Source organism: Salvelinus namaycush, unplaced genomic scaffold (genome assembly GCF_016432855.1).
Source record: "Salvelinus namaycush isolate Seneca unplaced genomic scaffold, SaNama_1.0 Scaffold33, whole genome shotgun sequence".
Classification (NCBI taxonomy): Eukaryota; Metazoa; Chordata; class Actinopteri; order Salmoniformes; family Salmonidae; genus Salvelinus; species Salvelinus namaycush.
This window is the reverse complement of record NW_024060230.1, coordinates 337,498-355,021: the sequence shown is the minus strand read 5'-3', so window position 1 is coordinate 355,021 and position 17,524 is coordinate 337,498. Positions and strand designations below refer to the sequence as shown.

At 44.7% G+C, this 17,524-nt stretch overlaps 2 protein-coding genes across 2 annotated transcripts in view; one reads left to right on the top strand and one right to left on the bottom strand.

Moving 5' to 3' along the window:
• Positions 1-17,524, top strand: part of LOC120040153 (ATP synthase subunit d, mitochondrial-like) — a 272,738-nt gene that overhangs the window by 65,498 nt on the left and 189,716 nt on the right. The window lies entirely within an intron of this gene.
• The window catches only part of LOC120040150, a 284,372-nt gene that overhangs the window by 101,429 nt on the left and 165,419 nt on the right, over positions 1-17,524 (bottom strand). The gene's annotated exons all lie outside the window — the stretch shown is intronic.

The window sequence follows — 17,524 nt, the reverse complement described above, 5'->3', positions numbered from 1 at the left end:
CACACACTGGACACACACACACACACACACTGGACACACACTGGACACACACACACACACTGGACACACACACACACACACTGGACACACACACACACACTGGACACACACTGAACACACACTGAACACACACTGAACACACACTGGACACACACTGGACACACACACACACTGGACACACACACACACACTGGACACACACTGGACACACACACACACACTGGACACACACACACACACTGGACACACACTGGACACACACACACACTCGTACATAAATGGCGCCGGAGAAGAAGGCAGACGTTCTACGTGTCTCCAACCGATTGTGTTTTTTTGTTAGTTTGTTTGCGTTGTTTGTAACTTATTTCTTTACTTATTTTGTACGTAATGTTTCTGCTACCGTCTCTTATGAACGAAAATAACTTCTGGAGATCAGGACTGGGATTACTCACCACGGACTGGCAGAAGCCTTTTTTCCCTTTAACGAGTCTGACGAGCCCGACGCGAACGATACACTGCTTTCTCGGGAACAGGCCCGGATCCTCGTGATTTGTGTGAAGAGGATGCGGAGAAAAAGGGGCCGGAGGGCGGGCTGGGTGTTGGGGTGGTCCCAGGAGGGGTTGGAGGGTGGGCTGGGTGTTGGGGTGTGTTAGAGGGTGTGTTGGGGTGGTCCTATGAGGGGCTGGGTGTTGGGGTGTGTTGGGGTGGTCCCAGGAGGGGCCGGAGGGCGGGCTGGGTGTTGGGGTGTGTTAGAGGGTGTGTTGGGGTGGTCCTATGAGGGGCTGGGTGTTGGGGTGTGTTGGGGTGGTCCCAGGAGGGGCCGGAGGGCGGGCTGGGTGTTGGGGTGTGTTAGAGGGTGTGTTGGGGTGGTCGTTGGAGGGTGGGCACTTCCCTCCATTCTGCCAGCAAACGTGCAATCGTTGGACAATAAAATAGATGACCTACGCGGAAGATTAAACTACCAACGGGACATTCAAAACTGTAATATTTTATGCTTCGTGGCTGAAAGACAACACTATCAACATACAGCTGGCTGGTTATACGCTGCACCAGCAGGACAGAACAGCGGCGTCTGGTAAGACAAGGGGCGGCGGACTATGTATTTTTGTAAATAACAGCTGGTGCACGATATCTAAGGAAGTCTCGAGCTATTTATTGCTCGCCTGAGGTAGTGTGGTCTACAGCTTATCATGAGATACTCTATCTATCTCGAGAGTTTATCTGTATTTTTCGTAGTTGTTTACATACCACAACAGTCAGAGGCTGGCTCTAAGACAGCATTGAATGAGCTGTATTCCGCCATAAGCAAACAAGAAAATGCTCACCCAGAGGTGGCGCTCCTAGTAACCGGAGACTTTAATGCAGGGAAACTTAAATCTATTTGACCAAATTTCTATCAGCATGTTAAATGTGCAACCAGAGGACAAAAACTCTGGGCCACCTTTACTCCACACACAGAGACACAAACAAAGCTCTGCCTCATCCTCCATTTGGCAAATCTGATCATTATTCTATCCTCCTGATTCCTGCTTACAAGCAAAAATGTAAGCAGGAAGCACCAGTGACTAGATATATATATGGTCAGATGAAGCAGATGCTAAGCTACAGGACTGTTTATCTAGCACAGACTGGAATCTGTTCCGGGATTGCTCCGATGGCATTGAGGAGTACACCACATCAGTCATTGGCTTCATCAATAAGTGCATCGATGATGTCATCCTCACAGTGACCATACGTACATACCCCAACCAGAAGCCATGGATTACAGGCAACATCCACACTGAGCTAAAGGCTAGAGCTGCTGCTTTCAAGGAGCGGGACTTGGTAGCTTATAAGAAATCCCGCTATGCCCTCCAACAAACCATCAAACAGGCAAAGCATCAAACAGGAGAAGGGTCAATACAGGACTAAGATCGAATCGTACTACACCGGCTCTGACACTCATCGGATGTGACAGGGTTTGAAAACCATTACAGACTACAAAGAAAGCACAGCCGAGAGCTTCCCAGTGCCTACCAGACGAGCTAAGCTACTTCTATGCTCGCTTCGAGGCAAAAAACACTGAAACATGCATGAGAGAACCAGCTGTTCTGAAAGACTGTTATCACGCTCTCCACAGCCGATGTGAGTAAGACCTTTAAACAGGTCAACATTCACAAGGCCGCAGAGCCAGAAGGATTACCAGGACGTGTACTGTGAGCATGTGCTGATCAACTGGAAGGTGTCTTCACTGACATTTTCAACCTCTCCTTGTCTGAGTCTGTAATACCAACCTGTTTTAAGCGGACCACCATAGCGCCTGTGCCCAAGAACGATAAGGTAATCTGCATAAATGACTACCGACCCATAGCACTCACGTCTGTAGCCATAAAGTGCTTTAAAAGGCTGGTCATGGCTCACATCAACACCATTATCCCAGAAACCCTAGACCCACCCTCATTTGCATACCGCACCAACAGATCCACAGATGATACAATCTCTATTGCACTCCACACTGCCCTTTCCCAACTGGACAAAAGGAACACCTATGTGAGATTGCTATTTGACTACAGCTCAGCGTTCAACACCATAGTGCCCTCAAAGCTCATCACTAAGCTAAGGACCCTGGGACTAAACACCTCCCTCTGCAACTGGGTCCTGGACTTCCTGATGGGCTGCCACCAGGCGGTAAGGGTAGGTAACAACACATCTGCCATGCTGATCCTCAACACAGGGGTCCCTCAGGGGTGCGTGCTCGGTCCCCTCCTGTACTCCCTGTTCACTCATGACTGCATAGCCAGGCACGACTCCAACACCATCAATAAGTTTTCCGGTGACACAACAGTGGTTGGCCTGATCACCGACAATGACAAGACAGCCTATAGGGAGGAGGTCAATGACCTGGGCGTGTGGTGCCAGGATAACAATCTCTCCCTCCACGTGATCAAGACAAAGGAGATGATTGTGAACTACAGGAAAAAGAGGACCGAGCACGCCTCCATTCTCATCGACGGGGCTGTGGTGGAGCAGGTTGAGAGCTTCAAGTTCCTTGGTGTCCACATCACCAACAAACTAGCATGGTCCAAGCACACCAAGACAGTCGTGAAGAGGGCACGACAAAACCTATTCCCCTTCAGGAGACTGAAAGATTTGGCATGGGTCCTCAGATCCTCAAAAGGTTCTACAGCTGCACCATTGAGAGCATCACGACTGGTTGCATCACTGCCTGGTATGGCAACTGCTCGCTGGACACACACACACACACACACACACACACACTGGACACACACACACACTGGACACACACACACACACACACATTGGACACACATACACACTAGACACACACACACACACACACACACAACACAACACACACTCTCTGTAAATGAACATTTTAATTGTATTTGTCCACATAACTGAGCATGTGACTAACCTTGTGAAACTGTCCTATTATAATCTCCTGTTCTTCTGAGTATAATTCTGTGCATAAATCAGTTTGCTCCTGTGTCCTTGTATAGATAAAAAGGGAATAGAGAGTTCCGCCCAAGAATAGGAACTAGAAAGATATGTGCTGATCAACCAATGCTTCGGAATTCAGGCTGTCTACACTTTGTATTCTGAGGTCAGAAATAAAGAATCTTGGTTTGACTCCAGCAGATCCTCATTTTTATATATCCACAACAACACACACACTGGAAACACTGGACACACTGGACACACTGGAAACACTGGACACACTGGACAGGAGGGGTTGGAGGGTGTGTTGGGGTGGTCCCAGGAGGGGTTGGAGGGTGTGTTGGGGTGGTCCCAGGAGGGGTTGGAGGGTGTGTTGGGGTGGTCCCAGGAGGTGTTGGAGGGTGGGTTGGGCTGGTCCCAGGAGGTGTTGGAGGGTGTGTTGGGGTGGTCCCAGGAGGGGATGGAGGGTGGGTTGGGGTGGTCCAGGAGGGGATGGAGGGTGGGTTGGGGTGGTCCTAGGAGGGGTTGGAGGGTGGGTTGGGGTGGTCCTAGGAGGGGTTGGAGGGTGGGGTGGGGTGGTCTCAGGAGGGGTTGGAGGGTGGGTTGGGGTGGTCCTAGGAGGTGTTGGAGGGTGTGTTGGGGTGGTCCCAGGAGGGGTTGGAGGGTGTGTTGGGGTGGTCCCAGGAGGTGTTGGAGTTGGGTTGTGTGGTGGAATATTCTATTCAGGTGAGAGATACTTTTTTATTTCCTCAAACAGTCTTGACTGTTGGGCTGAGAGCCTACAGACCATGCTGTTCCTTATCCTTATATACCTGATACCAAGATTGCTCAGTCATAGCTGGTTCAACTCCCCACCCCATATAGATTGTCTCTAGCTGTATAACCATTCCTGCTGCTATTTGTTCTGATATATATTTTAACACTATTGTGTCTCCAGCTGTATAACCATTCCTGCTGCTATTTGTTCTGATATATATTTTAACACTATTGTGTCTCAAGCTGTATAACCATTCCTGCTGCTATTTGTTCTTGTCTGTGTTCCTTTAAAATAAATAAAAAGTTGATCACAAAAAAGGAAAAGTGCACAGAGTTTCAACTGAAAATCAGAGACCGGGAAATCAAGTCACATGCTTCCACTGTGGCAAGGTGGGACGTCAGGCTTCTACATGCTGATGTAAGGACATGGATTGTCCAGCCTGTGGTAAAAAGGGACGTCAGGTTTCTACATGTTGATGTAAGGACATGGATTGTCCGGCCTGTGGTAAAAAGGGACGTCAGGTTTCTACATGTTGGTGTAAGGACATGAATTGTCCAGCCTGTGGTAAAAAGGGACGTCAGGTTTCTACATGTTGATGTAAGGACATGGATTGTCCAGCCTGTGGTAAAAAGGGACGTCAGGTTTCTACATGTTGATGTAAGGACATGGATTGTCCAGCCTGTGGTAAAAAGGGACATCAGGTTTCTACATGTTGATGTAAGGACATGGATTGTCCAGCCTGTGGTAAAAAGGGACGTCAGGTTTCTACGTGTTGATGGAAGGACATGGATTGTCCAGCCTGTGGTAAAAAGGGGCCACATCGAACAAGCCTCCAGAAACAAAGAGAACGGGAAAAAAAGTAAAAACTGAAAACAAGAAACAGACATTTCCAACAAAAGACAAATAGACATGTTCACACTGTTGAGTAAGAGAACACTGAGGTGAGTGACTCATCAGACCAGGAAGTCACACTGAAACTTTTTCCTGCCGGCAGCACGGCTACTATGTCTCCCCCTCGCTAGAGGGACAGCCGGTGTGTATGGAGATTCAAGTCAAATTTTATTTGTCACATACACATGGTTAGCAGATGTTAATGCGAGTGTAGCGAAATGCTTGTGCTTCTAGTTCCGACAGTGCAGTAATAACCAACAAGTAATCTAACCTAACAATTCCACAACTACTACCTTATACACACAAGTGTAAAGGGATAAATAATATGTACATAAAGATATATGAATGAGTGATGGTACAGAACGGCATAGGTAAGATGCAGTAGATGGTATCGAGTACAGTATATACATATGAGATGAGTAATGTAGGGTATGTAAACATAAAATTGCATAGTTTAAAGTGGCTAGTGATACATGTATTACATAAAGATGGCAAGATGCAGTAGATGATATAGAGTACAGTATATACATATACATTATATTAAGTGGCATTGTTTAAAGTGGCTAGTGATACATTGTTGATCAATTTTCATCAATTTCCATTATTAAAGTGAGCTGGAGTTGAGTCAGTATGTTGGCAGCAGCCACTCGATGTTAGTGGTGGCTGTTTAACAGTCCGATGGCCTTGAGATAGAAGCTGTTTTTCAGTCTTTCGGTCCCTGCTTTGATGCACCTGTACTGACCTCGCCTTCTGGATGATAGCGGGGTGAACAGGCAGTGGCTCGGGTGGTTGTTGTCCTTGATGATCTTTACGGCCTTCCTGTGACATCGGGTGGTGTAGGTGTCCTGGAGGGCAGGTAGTTTGCCCCCAGTGATGCGTTGTTCAGACCTCACTACCCTCTGGAGAGCCTTACGGTTGTGGGCGGAGCAGTTGCCGTACCAGGCGGTGATACAGCCCGACAGGATGCTCTCGATTGTGCATCTGTAGAAGTTTGTGAGTGCTTTTGGTGACAAGCCAAATTTCTTCAGCCTCCTGAGGTTGAAGAGGCGCTGCTGCGCCTTTTTCAAAACACTGTCTGTGTGGGTGGACCAATTCAGTTTGTCCGTGATGTGTACGTCGAGGAACTTAAAACTTACTACCCTCTCCACTACTGTCCCGTCGATGTGGATAGGGGGGTGCTCCCTCTGCTGTTTCCTGAAGTCCACAATCATCTCCTTTGTTTTGTTGACGTTGAGTGTGAGGTGTTTTTCCTGACACCACACTCCGAGGGCCCTCACCTCCTCCCTGTAGGCCGTCTCGTCGTTGTTGATAATCAAGCCTACCACTGTAGTGTCGTCAGCAAACTTGATGATTGAGTTGGAGGCGTGCATGGCCACGCAGTCGTGGGTGAACAGGGAGTACAGGAGAGGGCTCAGAACGCACCCTTGTGGGGCCCCAGTGTTGAGGATCAGAGGGGTGGAGATGTTGTTACCTACCCTCACCACCTGGGGGCGGCCCGTCAGGAAGTCCAGTACCCAGTTGCACAGGGCGGGGTCGAGACCCAGGGTCTCGAGCTTGATGACGAGTTTGGAGGGTACTATGGTGTTAAATGCTGAGCTGTAGTCGATGAACAGCATTCTCACATAGGTATTCCTCCTGTCCAGATGGGTTAGGGCAGTGTGCAGTGTGGTTGCGATTGCGTCGTCTGTGGACCTATTGGGGCGGTAAGCAAATTGGAGTGGATCTAAGGTGTCAGGTAGGGTGGAGGTGATATGGTCCTTGACTAGTCTCTCAAAGCACTTCATGATGACGGAAGTGAGTGCTATGGGGCGGTAGTCGTTTAGCTCAGTTACCTTAGCTTTCTTGGGAACAGGAACAATGGTGGCCCTCTTGAAGCATGTGGGAACAGCAGACTGGGATAAGGATTGATTGAATATGTCCGTAAACACACCAGCCAGCTGGTCTGCGCATGCTCTGAGGACGCGGCTGGGGATGCCGTCTGGGCCTGCAGCCTTGGATCAGGGAATGGATCAGGGAATGGATCAGGGAATCACCCGCAGCAAGAGCGACATCGTTGATATATACAGAGGAAAGGGTCGGCCCGACAATTGAACCCTGTGGTACCCCCATAGAGACTGCCAGAGGTCCGGACAACAGGCCATCCGATTTGACACACTGAACTCTGTCTGCGAAGTAGTTGGTGAACCAGGCGAGGCTGTCATTTGAGAACCCAAGGCTATTGAGTCTGCCTATAAGAATACGGGGATTGACAGAGTCGAAAGCCTTGGCCAGGTCGATGAAGACGGTTGCACAGTACTGTCTTTTATCGATGGGGGTTATGATATTGTTTAGTACCTTGAACGTGGCTGAGGTGCACCCATGACCAGCTCGGAAACCGGATTGCACAGCGGAGAAGGTACGGTGGGATTCGAAATGGTCAGTGATCTGTTTATTAACTTGGCTTTCGAAGACTTTAGAAAGGCAGGGCAGGATGGATATAGGTCTATAACAGTTTATGTCTAGAGTGTCACCCTCTTTGAAGAGGGGGATGACCGCGGAAGCTTTCCAATCTTTAGGGATCTCGAACGATACAAAAGAGAAGTTGAACAGACTGGGAGTAGGGGTTGCAACAATGACGGCGGATAGTTTTAGAAAGAGCGGGTCCAGATTGTCTAACCCAGCTGATTTGTACGGGTCCAGGTTTTGCAGCTCTTTCAGAACATATGTTATCTGGATTTGGGTTAAGGAGAAGCTGGGGAGGCTCGGGCAAGTAGCTGCGGGGTGCGGAGCTGTTGGCCGGGGTTGCTGTATCCAGGAGGAAAGCATGGCCAGCCATAGAAAAATGCTTATTGAAATGTTCAATTATCATGGATTTATCGGTGGTGACCTAGCCTCAGTGCAGTGGGCAGCTGGGAGGAGGTGCTCTTGTTCTCCATGGACTTTACAGTGTCCCAAAACATTTTGGAGTTAGAGCTACATGATGCAAATGTATGTTTGAAAAAGCTAGCCTTTGCTTTCCTGACTGCATTATTTGCTTTCTTGACCCCTGCCTGCCCTGACCCTGAGACTGCCTGCCGTTTTGTACCTTACACCCACCGTTCTGGATTATTTACCCCTGCCTGCCCTGACGCTGAGACTGCCTGCCGTTCTGGATTATTTACCCCTGCCTGCACTGACGCTGAGGCTGCCTGCCGTTCTGGATTATTTACCCCTGCCTGCCCTGACGCTGAGGCTGCCTGCCGTTCTGGGCCCTTTACACCCTTTCTGGATTACTGACCACCGCCTGCCTTGACCTGTCGTTTGCCTGCCCCTGTGGTTGTAAAACTCTTGTTACTTCTACACTGTCTGCATCTGGGTCTTACCTAAACGTGATTATTTTTTTTTTTTTTTTTTTTTTTTTTTTTTTTTTCTTGGGGTGATTAAACGTGATTAAAAAGATTTTAAAAAGATTTTAAAAATGTTCTCTGTGACATAAGTAAAAAAAAAAGATAAAAAAAAAGGGATTTTCAAACACAATTAGATTTGCAGTGGTTGTGGGGAGCAATAAAATACCCTCCATTGGGCTAGAAATTCATTGCAGGTCTTAAATCACTTGTTATAAAATGTTTAAACTTTTGATTATGTCATCGAGTAGAACTTTTTAACTTTATATTTGTTTCTACAAAACTTAGAAATGCACCATGTTCACATATGATTTTATTGTTACAGCTGCACTGGACCTTTAAAAGTCTGTTTTTTTATTTTTATGTAGTTGTTACGATCGTTGATGGAAGGATCGGACCAAGGTGCAGCGTGGTAGGCGTACATCCTTCTTTATTAAATGACAACAAAAAAACAACAAATACAAACGAAACGCACAGTTCTGTAGGGCTGGAAAGCAGCAGTACAAAAACAAGATCCCACAAACTAAGGTGGAAGAAAGGCTGCCTAAGTATGATCCCCAATCAGAGACAACGATAGACAGCTGCCTCTGATTGGGAACCATACCCGGCCAACAAAGAAATAGAAAACATAGATTGCCCACCCTAGTCACACCCTGACCAAACCAAATAGAGAATTAAAAGGATCTCTAAGGTCAAGGCGTGACAGTAGTTGGCCTCCACAGCAACATGGACACCAGCATACTTTCATATACACACCAGAGGAGGCTGGTGAGAGGAGCTATAGGAGGACAGGCTCATTGTAAAGACTGGATTTGAATAAATGGAACAGTATCATACACTTAATTTATTTATTCCATTTCAGCCATTACAATGAACCTGTCCTCCTATAGCTCCTCCCACCAGTCTGCTCTTGGAAACTTCTCTGTTCTGGTAAAAGAGAAGTTGAGAGTATCACATCTTGTTTTTGTTCATTTTCCTTGACAACATTGTAGGTAGGATGTTATAAAAAAAAAAATATATATATATATATCTCATTTATTTAAACAGGGAGTCATCGTTGAGACCAGGATCTCTTTCACAAGGGAGCCCTGCTCATACAACTCATAGACAAAATGCAGCTCAACAAACAATCAAGAAAAACACATTCCTCAGCAAATAGTTCCCCAATTCATATTTGAAATGTCCCAGTCATCCAAGTGATGTGTATTTTGAAGTTGGTTCCAGCAATGAGGTACATTATCTTCTGTTGTCCTTATGTTACATGCATCTACATTAATGAACACATTTTGTTCTTGAGACCGGTGGGGAAGAGTGGAATGGGGTGTAGGGACTTTTGTTCTTGAGACCGGTGGGGAAGAGTGGAATGGGGTGTAGGGACTTTTGTTCTTGAGACCGGTGGGGAAGAGTGGAATGGGGTGTAGGGACTTTTGTTCTTGAGACCGGTGGGGAAGAGTGGAATGGGGTGTAGGGACTTTTGTTCTTGAGACCGGTGGGGAAGAGTGGAATGGGGTGTAGGGACTTTTGTTCTTGAGACCGGTGGGGAAGAGGGGAATGGGGTGTAGGGACTTTTGTTCTTGAGACCGGTGGGGAAGAGTGGAATGGGGTGTAGGGACTTTTGTTCTTGAGACCGGTGGGGAAGAGGGGAATGGGGTGTAGGGACTTTTGTTCTTGAGACCGGTGGGGAAGAGTGGAATGGGGTGTAGGGACTTTTGTTCTTGAGACCGGTGGGGAAGAGTGGAATGGGGTGTAGGGACTTTTGCAACACTACCATGGTTAGCACAACCTCGTGATTTACTTAACTTCCTGTTTGTCTTTGTGATACTAGGGGGGAGGGGGACTTTTTGAACTTCCTGTTTGTCTTTGTGTTACTAGGGGGGAGGGGGACTTTTTGAACTTCCTGTTTGTCTTTGTGATACTAGGGGGGAGGGGGACTTTTTGAACTTCCTGTTTGTCTTTGTGTTACTAGGGGGGAGGGGGACTTTTTGAACTTTCTGTTTGTCTTTGTGATACTAGGGGGGGGGAGGGGGACTTTTTGAACTTCCTGTTTGTCTTTGTGTTACTAGGGGGGAGGGGGACTTTTTGAACTTTCTGTTTGTCTTTGTGATACTAGGGGGGGGGAGGGGGACTTTTTGAACTTCCTGTTTGTCTTTGTGTTACTAGGGGGGAGGGGGACTTTTTGAACTTCCTGTTTGTCTTTGTGTTACTAGGGGGGAGGGGGACTTTTTGAACTTCCTGTTTGTCTTTGTGATACTAGGGGGGAGGGGGACTTTTTGAACTTCCTGTTTGTCTTTGTGTTACTAGGGGGGAGGGGGACTTTTTGAACTTTCTGTTTGTCTTCGTGATACTAGGGGGGGGGGACTTTTTGAACTTCCTGTTTGTCTTTGTGTTACTAGGGGGGAGGGGGACTTTTTGAACTTCCTGTTTGTCTTTGTGTTACTAGGGGGGAGGGGGACTTTTTGAACTTCCTGTTTGTCTTTGTGTTACTAGGGGGGAGGGGGACTTTTTGAACTTCCTGTTTGTCTTTGTGATACTAGGGGGGAGGGGGACTTTTTGAACTTCCTGTTTGTCTTTGTGTTACTAGGGGGGAGGGGGACTTTTTGAACTTCCTGTTTGTCTTTGTGATACTAGGGGGGAGGGGGACTTTTTGAACTTCCTGTTTGTCTTTGTGTTACTAGGGGGGAGGGGGACTTTTTGAACTTCCTGTTTGTCTTTGTGTTACTAGGGGGGAGGGGGACTTTTTGAACTTTCTGTTTGTCTTTGTGATACTAGGGGGGGGGAGGGGGACTTTTTGAACTTCCTGTTTGTCTTTGTGTTACTAGGGGGGAGGGGGACTTTTTGAACTTTCTGTTTGTCTTTGTGATACTAGGGGGGGGAGGGGGACTTTTTGAACTTCCTGTTTGTCTTTGTGTTACTAGGGGGGAGGGGGACTTTTTGAACTTCCTGTTTGTCTTTGTGTTACTAGGGGGGAGGGGGACTTTTTGAACTTCCTGTTTGTCTTTGTGATACTAGGGGGGAGGGGGACTTTTTGAACTTTCTGTTTGTCTTCGTGATACTAGGGGGGGGGGACTTTTTGAACTTCCTGTTTGTCTTTGTGTTACTAGGGGGGAGGGGGACTTTTTGAACTTCCTGTTTGTCTTTGTGTTACTAGGGGGGAGGGGGACTTTTTGAACTTTCTGTTTGTCTTTGCGCAGTTAACTGAGAATACTCAATAGTAAACGAATGCACTATTCACTATTATCTCTCTGCCTTCCCATTGGTTGTCTCTGTATCTCTGACCCTCCCTCTCAGACTTTAGATGTCACATAATCCCTTTGTGTGTGTGTGTGTGTGTGTGTGTGTGTGTGTGTGTGTGTGTGTGTGTGTGTGTGTGTGTGTGTGTGTGTGTGTGTGTGTGTGTGTGTGTGTGTGTGTAAGCGTGTGCATATGTGAGATGTAACCTAATGGTTTATTATAAGTGTCTACTTTTCATTGAAAACATTTAGTCAGAATTGTTTTCTTAAAGTTATTAGTTTTTTGGCCCATCATTTGTCGCCATAGCAACATGGACAATACTGGTTAAAGCTGACTGAATAGTTTCAGGATCTGAGATCGTTTGGTGTCTTCACCTGCAACTAACCAGAGTTTCAGTAAACCAGCTGATAAATTACAGAACACGGCTTTATAAGAAGGAGAAAGCATGTATGTCTCATATTCACTGTTATCTTTCTACCTTCCTCCATGTCTCATATTCACTGTTATCTTTCTACCTTCCTCCATGTCTCATATTCACTGTTATCTTTCTACCTTCCCAATACCTTCCTCCATGTCTCATATTCACTGTTATCTTTCTACCTTCCTCCATGTCTCATATTCACTGTTATCTTTCTACCTTCCTCCATGTCTCATATTCACTGTTATCTTTCTACCTTCCCAATACCTTCCTCCATGTCTCATATTCACTGTTATCTTTCTACCATCCTCCATGTCTCATATTCACTGTTATCTTTCTACCTTCCCAATACCTTCCTCCATGTCTCATATTCACTGTTATCTTTCTACTTTCCCAATACCATCCTCCATGTCTCATATTCACTGTTATCTTTCTACCATCCTCCATGTCTCATATTCACTGTTATCTTTCTACCTTCCCCCATGTCTCATATTCACTGTTATCTTTCTGCCTTCCCAATACCTTCCTCCATGTCTCATATTCACTGTTATCTTTCTACTTTCCCAATACCATCCTCCATGTCTCATATTCACTGTTATCTTTCTACCTTCCTCCATGTCTCATATTCACTGTTATCTTTCTACCTTCCTCCATGTCTCATATTCACTGTTATCTTTCTACCTTCCTCCATGTCTCATATTCACTGTTATCTTTCTACCTTCCCAATACCTTCCTCCATGTCTCATATTCACTGTTATCTTTCTACCTTCCTCCATGTCTCATATTCACTGTTATCTTTCTACCTTCCCAATACCTTCCCCCAGTTCAGAGATGGCATGATGTGGTGTGCAGCATAGAGTGCATAGTCCTTCAGTCTCTATGAGCCAGATGCCGGTTGGTGTAAGAGAGGCTACTTCCTCTTCAGGACCGTCAGAAGTTATGTGAATTCCTCTTGTGTAATTGTCAGTAACTTTAAAACTTACAGTTACAAAATGGCTGTTGAAACTGTGGGCCACATTTCCTCGGCAACATTAGAAGTGGGATAAATGTGTTGATTTGAAGGACAGACCGGCAGACTCTGGTAAGTCCAGGCTACATAGAACTATTACAGTTAGATCGTTGTCAGACATTCAATAGACAGAAAGCTTGAGATATGATCCGTTATCATGCTGACCGACCTGATGGTCTCCGTAGGAAATGTTGTGAAAATATCACTACATTCTCTGTTATTTAGACTTAAAACTGGTTTGAAGGTGATCAGTCCTGCCACTGATAGCTTATGTGAACTGATCTGAACAGGTTTAGGCTGGTCATCTATGATAGGTAGGCTATAGCCGAGGTATAGACCTCGATCTGTATATCACTAACAAAACGCTATTATACATTATAACCTAGCCTACTTTACATAATATAAAATATCTTACTTGTTGCAAAAAACCTTTCTGAATGGATCAATGATTTCCCCCTCAGATCAATCATGTCCGTTTTAGCCCTTCTGTCTACATTTTCAGATTCGTTTAGAAAAGAACAGATTGATAGATAATAGCCTACTTTTAATGAATACAAATAAGTGTGAGACATGGCCTTGTGTTGCTGCACTGTCTATAACGGCCTTAACAAACAGTGACTTATTATTATTATTTTTAGTATTAGTGACAGTTACCATGGAGAAGAGATGTCACAACTACATAATCATGTGATTGCATTAAATCATCTGACTGTTTCGATATGTCTGTTAGTAAATGTTGTATTTCTAAGAATTAAATAATTAGTTGTCACTGTGTTAACCACAACCAACATGCTGGATCTCTGTTTAGGGGTCTGTGTTCTAAAATGAGTCTCTCTGGGGAGAGAGAGGAGGGCGGCCCTGCCTCTAAAACGAGTCTCTCTGGGGAGAGAGAGGAGGGGGGCCCTGCCTCTAAAACGAGTCTCTCTGGGGAGAGAGAGGAGGGGGGCCCTGCCTCTAAAACGAGTCTCTCTGGGGACGATTACTCCAATGCTAAGAGGTGAGATGACAATTTTGTTGAATAATTTATTTCGTTTTTTTCCAAAACGCTTTATCCCCAAAAAAATCACATTTGTGTTTTTTCATCAGAAATGATTGCTCATGGGTAGCCTTCAATGTTATTGTTCTCAGATGTTTAATTCATAGATTTTAGATGTGTATGAAAATGTTAATTTTGTCAAAACGCTATATATCCATTGTTTAGCTGGAATGGAATGTTCGCATCCTGTATATTTGACTGTGATATGTGGTTGTTTCACCTAGCTATCCTAAAATGTATGCCTTTTCAACCCTTGAATACACTACAAGTTTGAATTTTCTGCTGTACGGCAACTGTACTGTAAGTCTCTCTGCGGCCGGTTTCCTGACAGCGATGGAATTTAGGATTACGAGTATTTTTAACGATGCATCTTTCCTACATCAGATGAAGATCATTAGAGCATGTGTTGATACTGATAGGATCTAAAGAAAGGGAGCGCTGCTCTCAGATCAGCTTTCTCCATTCAAATCTTTCCTTAACATTAGAATTAATAACCTAATCATCCCCTTTTTACATTTGGCTCATTCATCCCCCCTCATCTCTCCTGTAACTATTCCCCAGATCGTTGCTGTAAATGAGAATATGTTCTCAGTCATCTTACCTGGTAAATTAAGGCTTAAATAAATTAAGTAAATCAAATAATTATTCCCAATAATAACAATGGATCAGCTCCTAGAGATGTTTGCCCAATAAAAATCCACTAAATCACGTCCCTCCGTGGAATGAGTTTGATGTAGGGCAGGGGAAGACACTTAGGGAGAAGCTCTCTTCAGCTGGTGGTGCTAATGAGAGAGGGTGTGGTAGACTATAGAGCCCCATAGTGGAGGTGTCATAATACCCATCAGCCAAACAGGGAAATGGTTCCAATCATTTTTCCACCGTTCATTTTTTTTTAAACATCAAAGCAGACATCATGCTAGACTACAAATCCCTGCAAGCTCCTGCATGTCATCTCTAGCTGACACTTTTGCTAACAGATATTGTGTCAATTTTAAACTTGCACAAGACAGTTCATAGAATTGTCCATTTAAAGAAATGTAGACAATTTATTCATTACTACAGTACCAGTCAAAAGTTTGGCCACACCTACTCATTCCAGGGTTTTTGTAGTTCTTTTTCATTTTGGGGGGTAAATATAGTAAATATAGTAAAATATATTGTCCTAGAGAGAATAACACAGCTATCAAAGCGTCACGCCACGGTAAGCCTACACGAAACACAACCCTTATTTTAAGTGTTTCTAAAATACCCTATGGGAAAAATTTATGGTGGAAAAACGATTGGAACCATTTCCTTATTTGACCGCTAGGTTTTATGGGTATTATGACTCATACTGTGGTACTGGTACTCTACAGGTTGGTCATCTCATCAGGGTGAGCGTTACTGTGGTCAATGTTTCCACCTAGTGGTCAAATACACAAGTGGAACCAGTAAAAGCCTACTGCCTATTCCCCCCAGCAAATACAAGTGCGGCAATTGTACTCAATGCCAGTAAACCAAATGTATGTAAGGGTTCTCCTACCCCGGATTGGGTCAATGTGATCTACATGATCTAAATTCTCGCAATGTGATCTACATGATTCGCTGCCTGTGCGGTTTATTTTACACATGATAGACCAAGTTACTCACTAGAATTTGTGAGTACTGAAATGCCATTTGATGTGCTGACCCCAACACCCCAGTGATCCTTCATTTCAAAGAGAGAGTTCACTCGCTTTGTGAGTTATTTTATTGGGGAATTGAACAAGTCAGCAAAAACAAATGTGTTGGAGACATCCAGAGAGTGATGTTCTGGATCCCTTCCTTGGATAGTTTAGTCCCCAGAGTTATTAACCTACAGAAGGACTATAGTATGTTTTTGTGAAGGGCCCCTTTCTTTGTTAGTGTAGGCTTTCCCTGGAATTACGTTTTGATAACCGTGTAAATCTCTCGGAGGAGTTGACTTTTCGCAATATATCCCGCTCCATTTACTCTGATTCAAAACTGTTAATTAGCATCAAAGTAGAACTACTAGCTCCTGCACGGGATCTCTAGCTGACACCTTTGCTAACAGATATTGTATCAATTTAAAACTTGCACAAGACAATTCACAGAATTGTCCATTTAAAGAAATGTAGTCAATTGATTCATTTTCTTAGAGAGTTTTACACGGTTATCAAAACGTCACGGCAGGGGAAACACAGCCCTTATTTTCAATGTTTCTAAAATCCCTTATGGGAAAAAGGATTGGACCCATTTCCCTGTTTGACTGCTAGGTTTTATGGGTACTATGACTCATAATGTGGCACTCTATAGCCACACCCTCTCATTAGCACCACCAGGGCTGCATTCAGTATGTTTTACCTTCATGAACCTTCAATTGAACGGAAACGGCGGTGTACTGAAGGACCAGTTGAAAAACAGGGTTGGGTTGTAGGTTGGGGAACGTTGTCAGCATGGCCACAGCTGTTTACATTTGTCACTCATTGCTTCAAGCCACACCTCGCCAAACGGGACCTAATGTAACCTAAAATCCATTCAAGAATGTCCAAGAAAGATTTGTGGAAGTGTGTCCTTCACTTCAAATCGTTATGGAACGTAGCAAACTTTCAAGCAAATTGAACACAACTCAGCGGGAGACAATCGTAGACACTCATTCCACGTGGTGAGCGCCCTACACGAACTTGTCCATTCCCTTTGTGTGATTATTCTGATGCAGGCCATTGAAGGCAGGAACGTTAATCTTGCTTCAATAAACAAATCATGTTTAATGGTGAGCGAGTGTTGCAAATGTTTTTTTCTCTAATGATGATCACATGTTTTGGTCGCACCTCGACAAACGTTAGTTGAGCGCCTTCCACTACTTTCAATGCGACACATCATGAAATATAATGAGACCAATTACAGACAGTAGCCTACAAGTAGCAAATATAACTCAATTGATTGAACATGAAATGCATTTCAATATGAGTGAAATAGGCCTTTAGCCTTCTGTTTATATTTTAATGCAGTCATCCCAGTTTTAATTTGAAGAATAATTTTATACGTCGCATGTTTGTATTAATTGCGAAGACATTGGTAAGTTTATATTTGTAGTCAACTTTGTTCTGAAGTTATCGGCGGTCACAGAGAGAAGGATAAACCATGTGATTATTTTTGTTTATGACTTGCCAAATTAAATTAAGGTTAAATAAAAGATATATATATGTTTCCCCATCTTAGCTCAGAGTAGATGAGAGACATAATGTTTGTCTCTGTTGTGTTGAAGCCCAATCGAACGAGAAAGACCAGCCTCCCCTGTAACCAGCTGTGTGTCCATGAAGAGTGACCGGTCTATGGATCCACCTAGAAACTTCAGAGAGGGAGACTTTTCTATTGAACAAAGGTAAGAAGAACTCATGGG